The sequence below is a fragment of the Euprymna scolopes genome, chromosome 5 (assembly GCF_053919585.1).
Source record: "Euprymna scolopes isolate OS-2025 chromosome 5, ASM5391958v1, whole genome shotgun sequence".
NCBI lineage: Eukaryota > Metazoa > Mollusca > Cephalopoda > Sepiida > Sepiolidae > Euprymna > Euprymna scolopes.
In genome coordinates, this window is record NC_136486.1 from 144,757,572 (window position 1) to 144,771,368 (window position 13,797).

At 36.5% G+C, this 13,797-nt stretch overlaps 1 pseudogene; it reads left to right on the plus strand.

Annotated features, from left to right (window-relative positions):
* Window positions 1–7,841: 7,841 nt before the first annotated feature.
* On the plus strand, window positions 7,842–7,979 carry LOC145277204 (U2 spliceosomal RNA; annotated as a pseudogene).
* Window positions 7,980–13,797: the final 5,818 nt, after the last annotated feature.

A 13,797-nucleotide genomic window follows, 5' to 3' on the forward strand; every position in this document is an offset into this window, starting at 1 on the left:
TTATATTGCTTGGCTTCCGGTTTGAAGTTTAAGTGGATTGGATTATAATTATTAATTTTTTATATTGTTCAATTATTATTTACCTACTACGAGTAATTACACAGACCATCATCAAAGATTTCTCTTTGAGAACAACTTGTAGCGTCCTTTGGAGTCTGGGTGACAACAACTCGCCCCAGATTTCCAGTCGTCCCCAGCTCTTTCGATAACAACTGCAGATGCATTTGCGTTATCATAACAGCCGCTGACCATTGATTTCTCGTTTGCGACGACCATTGGTCTTCACGGAAATTTAGGTGGCAGAAGCCTCTCCAAGTTCCCAATCCTCTTTGCACTTAGTGGAGGTCTGATTAGTGCTTTCTTTCCTCGGTCTTTCCATCCTCCTTGACCCTCCTCACTTATTTAGTATGGTACCAAAGAAACTCGCCCTTGTCAAGATTTCTTGCGTCTTATGATGGTACCTTTAGGTTGGTCACGTCTGTTTAGCTGTTGGTCAGCAGTTTTTTTTATCATTTAGTCCAGGAATTCTCATGGCGTGTGCTGCAATAATAACTGATTGGTTTCCTGTTTGAAAGCGTTTGTAAATATGGAAATCAAATAGAACACGTATATAAAATACGTTTTGAAGACATCAAACGCAAAAAATAATAAACAATTTAAAAATAATGTTTATCGATATATTTCGGTGCTCTTGTCAAAGTATATTTTTTGTTGTTATGCCTCATAATGGTACTTTTAAGCGGGGCATGTCGGTTTAGTTGTTGGTTAAAGGTGTTTTTTTATAGTCTAGGAATGCACATGGCGGTTGCTAAAAGAATCATTGGTTGGTTTCCTGTTTAAAAGTGTTGGTAAATAGGAAATTAAATAGAACACTATATACATACGTTTTGAAGAAACAATATGTTGATCAACAACTAAACAGAAGTGTCCCGCCTAAAACTAACACCATGCGGCGTAAGAAAAAAAAAGTATCTTGACAAGGGCGAGTTTCTTGGCCGAAATATATCGATAAACATTATTTTTTTAATTATTTTTTTGCTTTGGATGACTTCAAAACGTATTTTATATACGTGTTCTATTTGATTTCCATATTTACTTACACTTTTAAACAAGAAAATCAACCACTTTTTCTTTTAGAACACGTCATGTTCATTCCGGACCCATAAAAAATGAAACCGTTGACAAACAACTAAATGGACGTGTCCCGCCTAAAAGTACTATCATGGGACATAAGAAGAAAAAATATATCTTGACAGGGGCGAGTTTCTTCGCCGAAATATATCGATAAATATTATTTTTAAATCGTTCATTATTTTTTTTGTGTTAGATGGCTTCAAAAAGTATTTTATATACGTTTTCTATTTGATTTCCATATTTACCAACGCTTTTAAACAGGAAATCAACCAATTATATATATATATATATATATATATATATATATATATATATATACTCTTATTCCCTCAAAACAAGGTATATTGTCACTTCAACGTTAGAAACTACTATTTGTGAGCATGTCGTCCGGAGATTATATGGGAAATTCAGGGCCGAGAAGACTATCTGCATATTAGTGCGGCCAGGGGGGGGGGGCAGGGAACTGATTATGAATTCCAGATTCAAGCAACGTGAAAAAAGAAACAATTAGAGCATAATGTTTTCTGATAACTAGTGATCCAACCAACACCGAAAGAGTTGAATTTGCTGCTTGACGAATTAATCGGGCGTATGTACGTCAGGGGGTGGGGCAAGTGTTATGACTTCATTAGGACACATTCTATTAAAGTCTTTCTAAAGCCGGAGCAAAGGTGAAACATTGCAGCAATTGGAAAATGGGTTTGAGCTTAATTTATTGTGCCGGATCTATTAGATTTCTAAGAGAGAATGAGTAATGGTCGATGCACCAGCCCAGATATGTTAACAATATTCTATGATTGGAAAAATGCTGGTTTTATATATAAAATAGTGGATATATGATATTATGGTATGAAAATAAAGCTGCATTAATTGCTTTTGTTTATTTAGTTTCTGCTTTAAAAGCGTGACGGCGACTGGTGGAGAAACAAAAACAGAAAACATTTTTTTTATCCGCGCCAAAAAGAAAAAAAAAAGAGACGTTAGCGTTCCGTGCATGATTTTTCTTTGAGAATTTTCGCGTAGCCATTTTGTTTTACTGATGTGGTGATGTCGACTGACTTGGAAGAAAGACAAACATACAAACATTTGCTGGATGATTGAATTGGCGCCAAAATTCCAACTGAAGCGACTAGTTACGATTTGGCATTAAAATGTGAGGAAACAGACTGACAAACGCACACACACATACATACACACACCCACACACCCACACACCAACACACGCACACACACACACACACACACACACACACATATATATATATCACAGATGCATATATCGCACATAAGAACACATGTACATTTTCAGGGAATACACAGTAACGTAAAAAGCGATAATATATTCGCAGTAAATATTTCTTTTATTATGCTTTATTAAAAACAGACAATTACTTTCTGTTTGTGAATATTTTATATTTTGTAACCGCTTATTTAATAAGTTTTGTTTCTTTTTTTTTTCAATATCTACTGTAGGGTCCAAAACTAAGGGACAAAATTTTGAAACCTAATATTTGTTAGAAATAACAACTATGAAAAGCTAAAATTTTGAAAACTGGTATTCGTTATCATCCATAATAACATACTAAAATTTGAATCATTTGCAAAGGATTGAAAAATAATTATAACAATTGTTTATTTATTTTCAAAATAGGAATTTTCCACCAGAATTTTAATTAAACATAAAAATAATTGTTTTCGTATATGTTGGCGTCTAAGTTGAATAATGTTGCGTTAAAGACTACGGAGTATGTCAGTGATTTGTAAAACAACATTATAGCAACTCCTGCAACGACATGTAATAGCATTTACTTTTCCAACTGGATCATCTCAGCAATGTTAAGAAAGGTTACATTAAACAAGTAACAGCATGTTCACTATACTTACTTTCCTAATCTTTGTGTTACAAGATTTCCTGTATAGGAAATCTAATCTATGCTTGATAAAAATCACACAAAATGAAGTCTTATATTTTATATCTATCAGTACATTATAATATATATATATATATATATATATATATATATATATACGCACTTTATTTAGTTTTACATAAGCAGTAACTACATACAACATACTCATGACTGCTACACAGTCATGAGTATGTATTGGTCAGTGCTCGTCTTTTGTCTTTATTTAAAAACTAGCGGGGAACACCTAGCCTTGCCCGATCATAAAATACGCTTTAATATATTTTGATTTTAAGTTATATGCTGTTACAGAGTCATGAGTATGTTTCGGTCAGCTAGTTACTCGTAACTAGAGACCATTTCAGGCAATATACCTTGTACGAAAGCAAAGTTTGAAATGAAAATATCGGGTCTTTCCTGTTGCAGGAAGTATATATCAGGATGTTCTGTCAAATGTTTAAAAAAAATAAGATTTAGTTGTATGCAAATAAAAACCAACAAGGATGCCGATTTGAGTCTGTTATATATATATATATATATATATATATATATATATATATATATATATATATACATACAGTGTCTCGCACAAGTTTACAATACACATTTGAAACTGTCAGTTTTTGCATTTCTAGCTTCCAAATGGTAATGAAACATTTTATAATCATAGAAAATGTATTTGAGCTAAGATAGGAATTGTAAGAAAAATAAATAAAAAAACAATTTAACACTACGCGAAGAGAAAACTCAATAATTAGCTCCGCAAAAGTCTACAACACATATCAAATTTATCAGATTTCTCAATAATCTTAGGACGGTTTATCATGATAAAATGCTTAGAAGCTTCTAGAATGTTCAGAAATATGCAATAGTGTTGTGAGACCGGATCTCTCCCCCATATTGGACTCGTCCAGATCCTATATAACCAGCTCCTAAGGCTGGTAAGGTTGAGCGAAATCTCAACGGATATTGTACCTCGGCAAGCTAGATCTTACTGATACCTACTACTACTATTCTCTGTATCTTTCTCTATATCCTTGTATCTTTCGTTAATACACTTGTAAACCACCTACTGCGTGTTTTCCCTTGTCATTCTTGTGGACCCAACTGAGCCCCACAACAAATAGACATCGAAGTAATCAATTAGTAAAAGTATTGCGTTATTCTTTATCTAATAACCGTATTGTAAGCAACCACATCATGGGAAGGAATACACAGATCGGTCAAGAGCTCAGAAAACGAATTGTAAGCCTTCATCAAAGTGGATTGGGATATAGAACAATATCCAAACAGTTGATGGTTCCATTGAATTCTGTTGGAACAATAATTCGGCACTGGAAGTCTCACAAATCTACCCTTCCTTTGACCAGATCAGATCGTCCTCGAAAAATAACCAAACGTGCTGAAAGATTATTAACAACGACGGTTATGAATTCGTCTAGAATTACTCTTGGAGAGCTGCAGAAGGCATTAGAAAACAGTGGAATTAAACTTAGCAAGGACATAATCAGGAGAATCCTTCACCTTAAAGACATCTTCTCTAGATCAGCAAGGAAAACTCCCCTTCTTAAGCCAAAGAATGTTCGTGCAAGGCTTGATTTTGCAAATGAGTATGCAAACAAGCCTCTAGAGTATTAGCGTAATCTGCTTTGGTCAGATGAAAGTGTTGTGTTTTCCTGAGAAGACCTTCATGCCATACCATGTCAAAAGCCTTAGATATATCTAGAGCTACCGCTCTACCCTCTCCTACTTTGTCAAGTGAATGGTATATGCGCTCTGAGATTACAGTTAGGATGTCTGTTGTGGTCTGCTGACTTGGTTGATACTGTAAAAACACCGAAAGTTTGGAGAAAAAAGATACTGAATACCAGTTAAAAACACCATCCCAACAGTAAAATTTGGAGGGGGATCCATTATTATTTTGGGTTGTTTTAGTGAATGGGGTGTAGGAAAAGTAGAAATAATAAAAGGAAAAAAGAATGGAACACTTTATAGGAGTATCTTGGACAAAACCCTTAAAGAAAGTGTGAAGTTCTTCAAATTGAAATCAGACTGGATCTTTCAACATGATAACGATCAAAAAAACCTTACTGCGTAACTCACATAAAAATTGGTTTAATTCAAATAAATTGAATGTTTAAACATGGCCTAGTCAATCTCCCGATTTCAACCCTATATACAATTTACGGGGAGAATTTAAATTACGGGTCCATAGAAGGGAACCTTCACATCTGTGAGGATTGGAGTGAATTTTTGTGGAAGAATGGAATAAAATAACACAAGACACATATAAGGAGTTCATAGGTGATTACAGAAAACGTCTGCATTCTGTAATCAACAATAATGGTTATGCTACAAAATACTAGATATTATTTTGTAAATGTGTTGTAAACTTTTGCGTTGCTAATTATTGAGTTTTATTTTTGCGTTGTGTTAAATGATTATTTTTCCCAATGTTCCTAACTAAGTTTCAATAGATTTTCTATGTTTATAAAAGGTTTCATTACCATTTGGAAGATAGACATACAAAAGCTGTCAGTTTCAAATGTGTATTGTAAACTTTTTCGGGGCACTCTATATATATTGGATTTGAAACAAAGTTCTTGCTATTTTTTTAAATATATTGTGCTTTAAAATTTTTTCTTATATTTTATTTTTCGAGTAAAAATCGAATGATTTCTACCGAAAATGTATTGAGAATAATTGTGAAAAGTTGTTAACACAAATGGAGAATACATCATTGATTAAATAGTTGTTAGTTCTTATTTTACTTTTAAAAAATGTAGATTTCAAAACCAGCAAAAGCTTAGTTGCCACACACACACACACACACACACACACACACACACACACACATACATACATATATATATATATATATATATATATATATATATATAACGGTCATAAACATTAAAAGCGCATAGGATGTCAATATATAATATGACATAAAACTCTGTATTTCTAGATTATTCACATGCCTCTCTAATTAATAAACGATTTTCACAAACACATACTTTTAAAATAGCGTTATAAAAGTGGATCGTATTTAAGTAACGAGAAATAAGATATTTTTTCCGAGACTAAATTAACGTAGACAATATTCTTTAGTAGCTGGTCTGAAAGAAAATATCATATTAAATGACGCTTAGGTATTTAATCGTCTCCTACGTTCTTTTAATTCTGATGCGTAATTAAATTTTACCTCATTTGCTTTTCTTTATCCCTAGCACTCTTTTCATTGCAGCTTAATCTCTCTGCCTCCTCCTCTCGTTTTGCACTCATCTCCTTACTCCCACTTCATTTACAGCTTACACAAATACTTATTTATTTTCCTCCCACCTTTTGACTTTCACTCTTACCCTCTCCTTTACATTTTTTCCGATTGGCTTTGACATTTGTTTGTTCAGTTTAACAGCTTTTATTTTTTAGTCGCGTGCGAACGACTCTATAAATCACTCGGTCGGTCGGTCGGTCGGTCGGTCGGTGTAATGGTCTGTCCGTAACACTTTTGTGCTTGGACTTTTTGCTTAAGATCAAAGGTATGTTGTTAATAGATGCTATTCTTAGCTTTTAAAGCTTTTCTTGGCCTTTTGGCCAAGTGCAAAGTGTAGTATCTGTTTCGGAAGATACTGAAAGCAAAGACCATATGTAGGTTTTCACCCACATATAAGACCTTGGTCAATGTAGGGGCAACTCTCCATACCAATTGTCACTATCTCTTCTACTCCCCGGGGAGTTGGTCCCCATTTCCCCCTCACTCCTCACATTAAAAATCGACCTTGTGCCTAATTTGCTCGGTGGGGGAGAAAATAAATTCCCTTTTCTTGGCCTTTTCGCCAAGAGCAAAGTATAGTAACTGTTCCGGCAGATACTGCAAGCAAAGACCATATGTGGGGGCATACCCAATAAGAAGACCTTAGTCAATGTTAGGGCAACTCTTCATACCAATTGTCACTATGCAGCTCCTCTACTCATCGGGGAGTTGGTCCCCATTTTCCCTTCACTCCTCACATTAAAAATTGGCTTATGCCTAATTTTCTTGGTGCGGAAGGAAATAAATACCCTTTCATTGGCCTTTTGGCCAAGAGCAAAGTGTAGTATATGTTCCGGCAGATACTGCAAGCAAAGACCATATGTGGGGGCATCCCCAATAATAAGACCTTGGTAAATGTAGGGGAAACCCTTCATACCAATTGTCACTATCCAGCTGCCCTACTCCCCGGGAGTTGGTCCCAATTTCCCCTTCAATCCTCACATTAAAAATCGACCTTGTGCCTAATTTGCTCGGTGGGGGAGCAAATAAATACCCTTTTCTTGGCCTTTTTGCCAAGATAAAAGTGTAGTATCTGCCGAAGCAGATACTGAAAGCAAAGACCATATGTGGGGGAAACCCCACATATAAGACCTTGGTCAATGTAGGGGCAACACTTCATACCAATTGTCACTATCCAGCTAATCTACTCCCTGGAGAGTTGGTCCCCATTTATCCTTCACTTCTCACATTTATAATCGGTCTTGTGCCTAATTTGCTCGGTGAGGGAGAAAATAAATTCCTTTTTATTCGCATTTTGGCCAAGAGCAAAGTGTAGTATCTGTACCGGCAGATACTGAAAGCAAAGACCATATGTAGGGGCATACCCAATAATAAGACCTTGGGCAATGTAGGGGCAACCTTTCATACCAATTGCCACTATCCAGCTCCCCTACTCCTCGGGGAGTTGGTCCCCATTTCCCCTTCACTCCTCACATTAAACATCGGCTTTGTGCCTAATTTGCTCGGTGGAGGAGCAAATAAGTACCCTTTTCTTGGCCTTTTGGCCAAGATCAAAGTGTAGTATCTGCTCTTACTACATGCTGTACTTATGTTTGTAACTTTGTGATATAAAGTGGGAGATCATTTTTCTGTATTAATGTAATGTAAAATTATCACCCACTTTACAAACAGTCAGTCTCAAAGCCATTCAAGTCATTTTCCAGGTCATTCAAGTTGTTTTTTGAAGGATTCCAGTTATTTTTTTAGCATTAACGTCATTCTTAAGGTCATTCAATTCATCCTTAAGTTCATTACAGTCATTCTAAGTCATTTACTTTTTATTTATTTAAGCCCATTTTTCGGTCATTTTAGTTTATCTTTAAGAATTTCATGTCAATCCTACATTCATGCATTCATTCATAACACTAGAGCACGCGACTAATTGCCATCGGCCTTGTTTTCAATAAAGCTCTTTTACATTAAATATTAAGATCGTTTTAATTAAACGAATTATAGATTGTCTTTCGAAATGGTTCTTTGTTATTATTTTACTAGTATGCTTACAGGTTTATTATCTCTATATCGAAATTGTATTACTATGTTTTAAACTCCACCAGTCTGGAATCAATAACTTCCCGGAATATGTATTTTCTTAGATTTATTCATTTATTCTAATTTTAGGTCGGAACAAATTTTCAGCATTGAGCTATTTCAACATTCATTCCCAGGGAATTTTATTTTATGCATACGTTTTATTGTCCTATGGTTGTTTCTTCATATCGAACAAGTGCGCTGTTGCGCGTTTTTTTTAATTTTCATTTTTGAAATGAATTACGTTATTCGTTATTACTATCTACCATCTAGACTTAGTTACGATAATTACCATCTACGATCTAGACGAGTATGATGAAGAGTGACAATTTGATTCTTTACAATAAAAGCCAAAATCACAGTGTAGTATCTGTTCTGATGCTACACTTCACCTTTTCTGTCCTCGGTCAGTGGAGGAGAAATCCTTCATGATTGAGATAATTTTTATTTCTGTTCCTACGCAGAGTGCCCCTTTTTGGAGAGCTGGATTTTCCCTACATTAAAACCCAACCTTGTACCTAACTCTGTTATTATGGGGAGGCAACTATAGATAAGAACTATAGATAGATAGATAGATAGATAGATAGATACATAGACATAAAGATAGATCAGCGCTCATAGCCGCAGTTTATTTTAGTATTAACCTGTCTAATAAAACGAGAGTCCGCTTAGAGGTTCCACGACAGTCTAATTTGAACATCTGTTTTCTTTCTCACATGATATCCTATTAGCATATGTCTATAAATCTCGCCGTTCTGATCTTACTGTAACGTAGTCGTTATATTTAAACTCTTGGGACCCACATGTTGTATGCAGACAATCGAAAGGAAACAAAGACAAAGAAAGAATTCTACTCACTCTCTTTTTCGATGAAACGACAGACATTTATTTACAAGTACTTTCAAGAATAACACATTGTCTCTTGTTAAAAATCTTCTCGTACTCCAATGTGCTTAACTAGACTCTGCCGTGTCGAACACGTGGTACTTTATTTTGTCCGGTTGTGTTTAGTGCGCGTCTTTTCCTGTCGCTCTAGGGCCACGTGTGTAACACGTCTATTCCTGTCCTTCCCTAACCTCAATGGTCAACATTTTTCTTTTGTATTGCCCCCTTCTTCCTTACGGTGACATCACCTCGGGCACGGCTCGGTCATTTGCATACAGCTTCTGCAACTATAGGCGCGTCCGCATTCTGTTACATTACCTCGTAAAATCTGACCTTACTGATACAGGAGGTCATAAACTTCGCTTATTTTGTTGTTTGATATAAAGGCAGGTCATTGTGACCTAACTCATTCATATGTGTAAGAATTTCAGTCAGTGAGAGAGGGAATATATTTCTGTACTTTTCCTTAAACACGTCAGTTGGACTTTTATTAAGTACAATATTTAATTTTTTTTTTCATTTTCTTAATGCAGAATAGAAAATGCATTGTGGATGTATTATCGGAAGCTCCCGTTACTCTCGCTTCTCTTTATTTGTCCCTCAGTCCTCATTTTTAATGAGTTATTTTTCTTAGAAAGGGAGAAGAAATAGCTGCATTCTAAGTTGGCAGTATTTTGCGTGAACAACCGCCAGAGATGTCGGGAATTTTCTGTTTCTATGTCTATTCTTGTAGCCATGAACCTAGTAAGGGTGCTGGAGGTAAACGTTTTATCTGGGCTGACGTTACCCGCCTGATAGACAAGGACCCAAACTTTACCTTATCATGTGCTACAAAAATATTCTTTGTTTCTCTCTTACTTTCCTTCTCTGTCCTGCTCTAAGCAAGTCTGTCGACCTATTCCACAAATCCCAAAACTCCACCATGAAAAGTTTCAAGAAAAAATACAAAATTAATCCTGGATCGTCGACTTCCAACGTAGAACCCAACTACCATGTCTCCTTCTCCAACATCAGGGGTCTACCTTCTAACCTTCCAGAAGTTGAAACACAATTACAGGAGACTAAACCAGACCTATTATCCCTAAGCGAAACTGGCATTGGACAGACTAGATGAGTTCGTACTTAAAGGGTACTCTAACTTAACTTCCAAATCTGACCTTCAAGGTCGCCATGGGCCTGGAATATATGCCTATATTAAAGACGGCTTTCCATGTGATAGGGATATCTCCAGAGAAGATCCTAACTTACCCTATGTGTGTTTCGGGTTGCACTTGCTCATACTACTGCGTTTATATTTACTCTATCGCCCCCACAACAGCAGAGTTACTATCTTTCAAAGCATATCTTAGAAAATTTACCATGTCCTATCTGCTTATCCTTGAGCTAACATTCACATATGTGGAGACTTCAATATTCACCATGTGGAATGGTTAACCAACTCAAACAAGACCGATGATGAAGAGCAGTTCTGTCACGATTTCTCCATTGCTTATGACCTCACTCAGATTGTTAACGAACTCACCAGTGTCCCCGACTTTAACGGCCAGTATGCAAGTCTCCTATACCTTTTTCTCACAACTTGCCCTGAACTATGTTTAGTTTCCGCTCTGTCTCAACTTGGATCTTCTGACCACTCTGTTGTATCAATTAAGATAAAAATGAAATATAAAAAAGTCTTCAAACGTACCTCCCCATCGTACAGTATATCGATACTCTATGGAAGATTGGGATAGCTTCCGTACATTTATATCAGATCTTCCTCTGCGTTCCATGTTTAAAAAGGATGTGTCCTCTTTCGTATCAGACCTGACAGAATGGTTAATTTTAGGCCTTAACCGTTTTATTCCCTCGAAAATGTTCCAGCGAAAACCTAACAGCCAGACGGAGTTATATTCAGAATGTGCTGCTGCCACTGTGTACAGAACTTACTTTTTCCATTGCTTCAAACATAATAGATGTACTGAGACTAAAGCTGCTTTCAGAACTGCCAGGAACCGTTATAAAAAAGTGATAAAGAACGCAAGATAGTTATATGCTTAGTCCGTTAAGTCCAAAGTAGCTGAACAGCGGTTTGGTTCCCGCCAGTTTTGGCAAATAGCAAACAGAATCCTGAACAGAAACGCGTGCTCTATCCCAATTATCATCAATGGACCTGAGTTAATCTCGTCAGCATCAGACAAAGCCAAACTCTTTGCCAAGAACTTTGCAGCCAATTCTACTCTGACCAAAGCCGCCAACCCCCAATATTTCCTCCTGTATCAGAAAATACGCTATGTGATATAAATATCTGTACGTGATGTTACCAAGCTAATCAAAAACCTTGATGCCAGTAAAGCAACCGGCCGTGTCGGCATTCCAATTATAGTACTCAAAAAACTTCAACCAGAACTTGCGCCCATACTTACAAAACTGTTTAAACGTTGTCTTAAGGAGAATTGCTTACTATCACCCTGGAAAATCTCATCAGTTTGTCCTGTATTTAAGAATTCATGTGATCGGTAATCTCCCTCTCAGTACAGGCCAATAAGTCTCCTGTGCGTTATGAGTAAGTTACTGGAATCTGTGTTAAATAGAGAATTAATCAACCATCTTAGTAAAATGACCTTCTTAGTGACACTCAATATGGTTTCTGTTCTGCTAGATCTACAGCAGAAGTGCTCACAGTTATATCTCATAAGATTAGCAAATCTCTCGACGGAGGCAACCTTTCTAGGGCAGTTGCTCTCAAAAGCCTTTGATAGGGTATGGCATAAAGGTTTATTTCACCAGATCGCCAGCTATGGTATAGCTGCCAATGCCTTCTCAATTATTAAATCATTTCTCTCTGATAGGTTTATAAGAGTAGTAGTTGATGGGCAGAAATCAGAACCTCACAGTATTAATGCTCCCTCAAGGGTCCATCCTGGGCCCTACTCTCTTCCTGATCTATATCAATGATCTTCAAATTCACATCCTTACATCATTCTTAGACATTTATGCTGACGACACTACTATCTATGGTAGCACATCTAAGGCCGTAAACGACCAAATTCTCTCCGGTTCTCTCTCCTCTGATCTTGAGCACGTGGTACAATGGGGAAAGGAGTAGCTGGTTACTTTTAATGCATCTAAAACCAAGCTTTTATCTATATATCATCAACGCTCTGATCCCCATCTGGCATCAATTGAAATGAATGGCTCTCGTCTTGGGGAGGCGTCATGTTTTCACAAGCTTCTGGGCTAGACCTTTACTCCTGATCTTAAATTGAACACGTACATCAAATCTGTTGCCAAAACCGCTGGAAAATGGTGGGATCTTTCTATCGATCCAGTAGATATCTCACTGCTGGTGAAATTCTCTATCTATATAAGAGCCAGATACGTCCAAGGATGGAGTACTGTTGCCACATCTGGGTAGGAGCTGCTAGAAAGGACTTATCCTGCTTTGATAGAGTTCAAAATAGACTTCGTAGCCTCATAGGAGATACCCTTTTTTCTTCCCTGCAATCTCTATCTCATAGAAAAGATGTAGCGAGTTTGTCTTTGCTTTATCGTTATTTTCATAGCAAGTACTCCACTGAACTTCAATCTCGCCAAACTTTCACAAGAAACACCCATCTAGCAGAAAACACTATCACTAATTTCCCCCACTCTTTATCTGTGCCTAAACCTAAACGTAGATTCCATGGATATAGCTTCTTTCTTAGAACTGCACTCCTGTGGAACTGCCTTCATTTTCCTGCTTTCCAGCTGACTACAATATGATTATCTTCAAGTCCAATGTAAATAAGTTCTTGGTAAGCCGTTCCCCTTAAGTTAACAAATTTACTGAATTTCCATTACTGACAATTACTATATTGTCGAGTTGACTACTGTACTCCATTTAACCATTATTCTCGAGTGGCCCCTGAGCCTTGATAAGTGGTGATGCCTATGTAAAAAAAATAAAAATAAAATAAATGACGTTGTCATTCTTACTCATTTTGTTTGTTACCTTACGCCTGACACATATTTTTTTATCACACAAAGGCAAGGGCAACCAGAAGACGATGGATACTGATGCTAGCTGTACATGAAATTTCCCCAGCGCTATGTTAGCGGCGTTGCGTTCTCATAGCACTTTGTGCCAAACATGTCTCTCATAGCTGTCAGGAACCGAGGTTGCATGCGGCATGTATTTTACATAATCATATTTTACGAGTCCTTATAGAATTGAGGATAAATAACAGCCGGGTTTAATATTGATCACATGATATTCCAATACAAAAACATTATTTGAAGAATTCTCTTCTATTACTTTGATTTATTTACTGAAGATTCCTCTCGCTTTTTAGACGCACTCAAATATCTTAATAAAAACCACTTTACGTATGTTGCTAGATCACGCTTAACTTAAAAAGAAAAACGCATTGTTGTTGGTGTGTCATGAGTAGGGTTGTAACAACAGCATATTTTTTTCATTGTTTTGTCTCTTGACTTAATATCCGTTAATATCTTATATGTCTTTATATAAACAGATGTGGTAATCGGCATATTAAGTGTGTC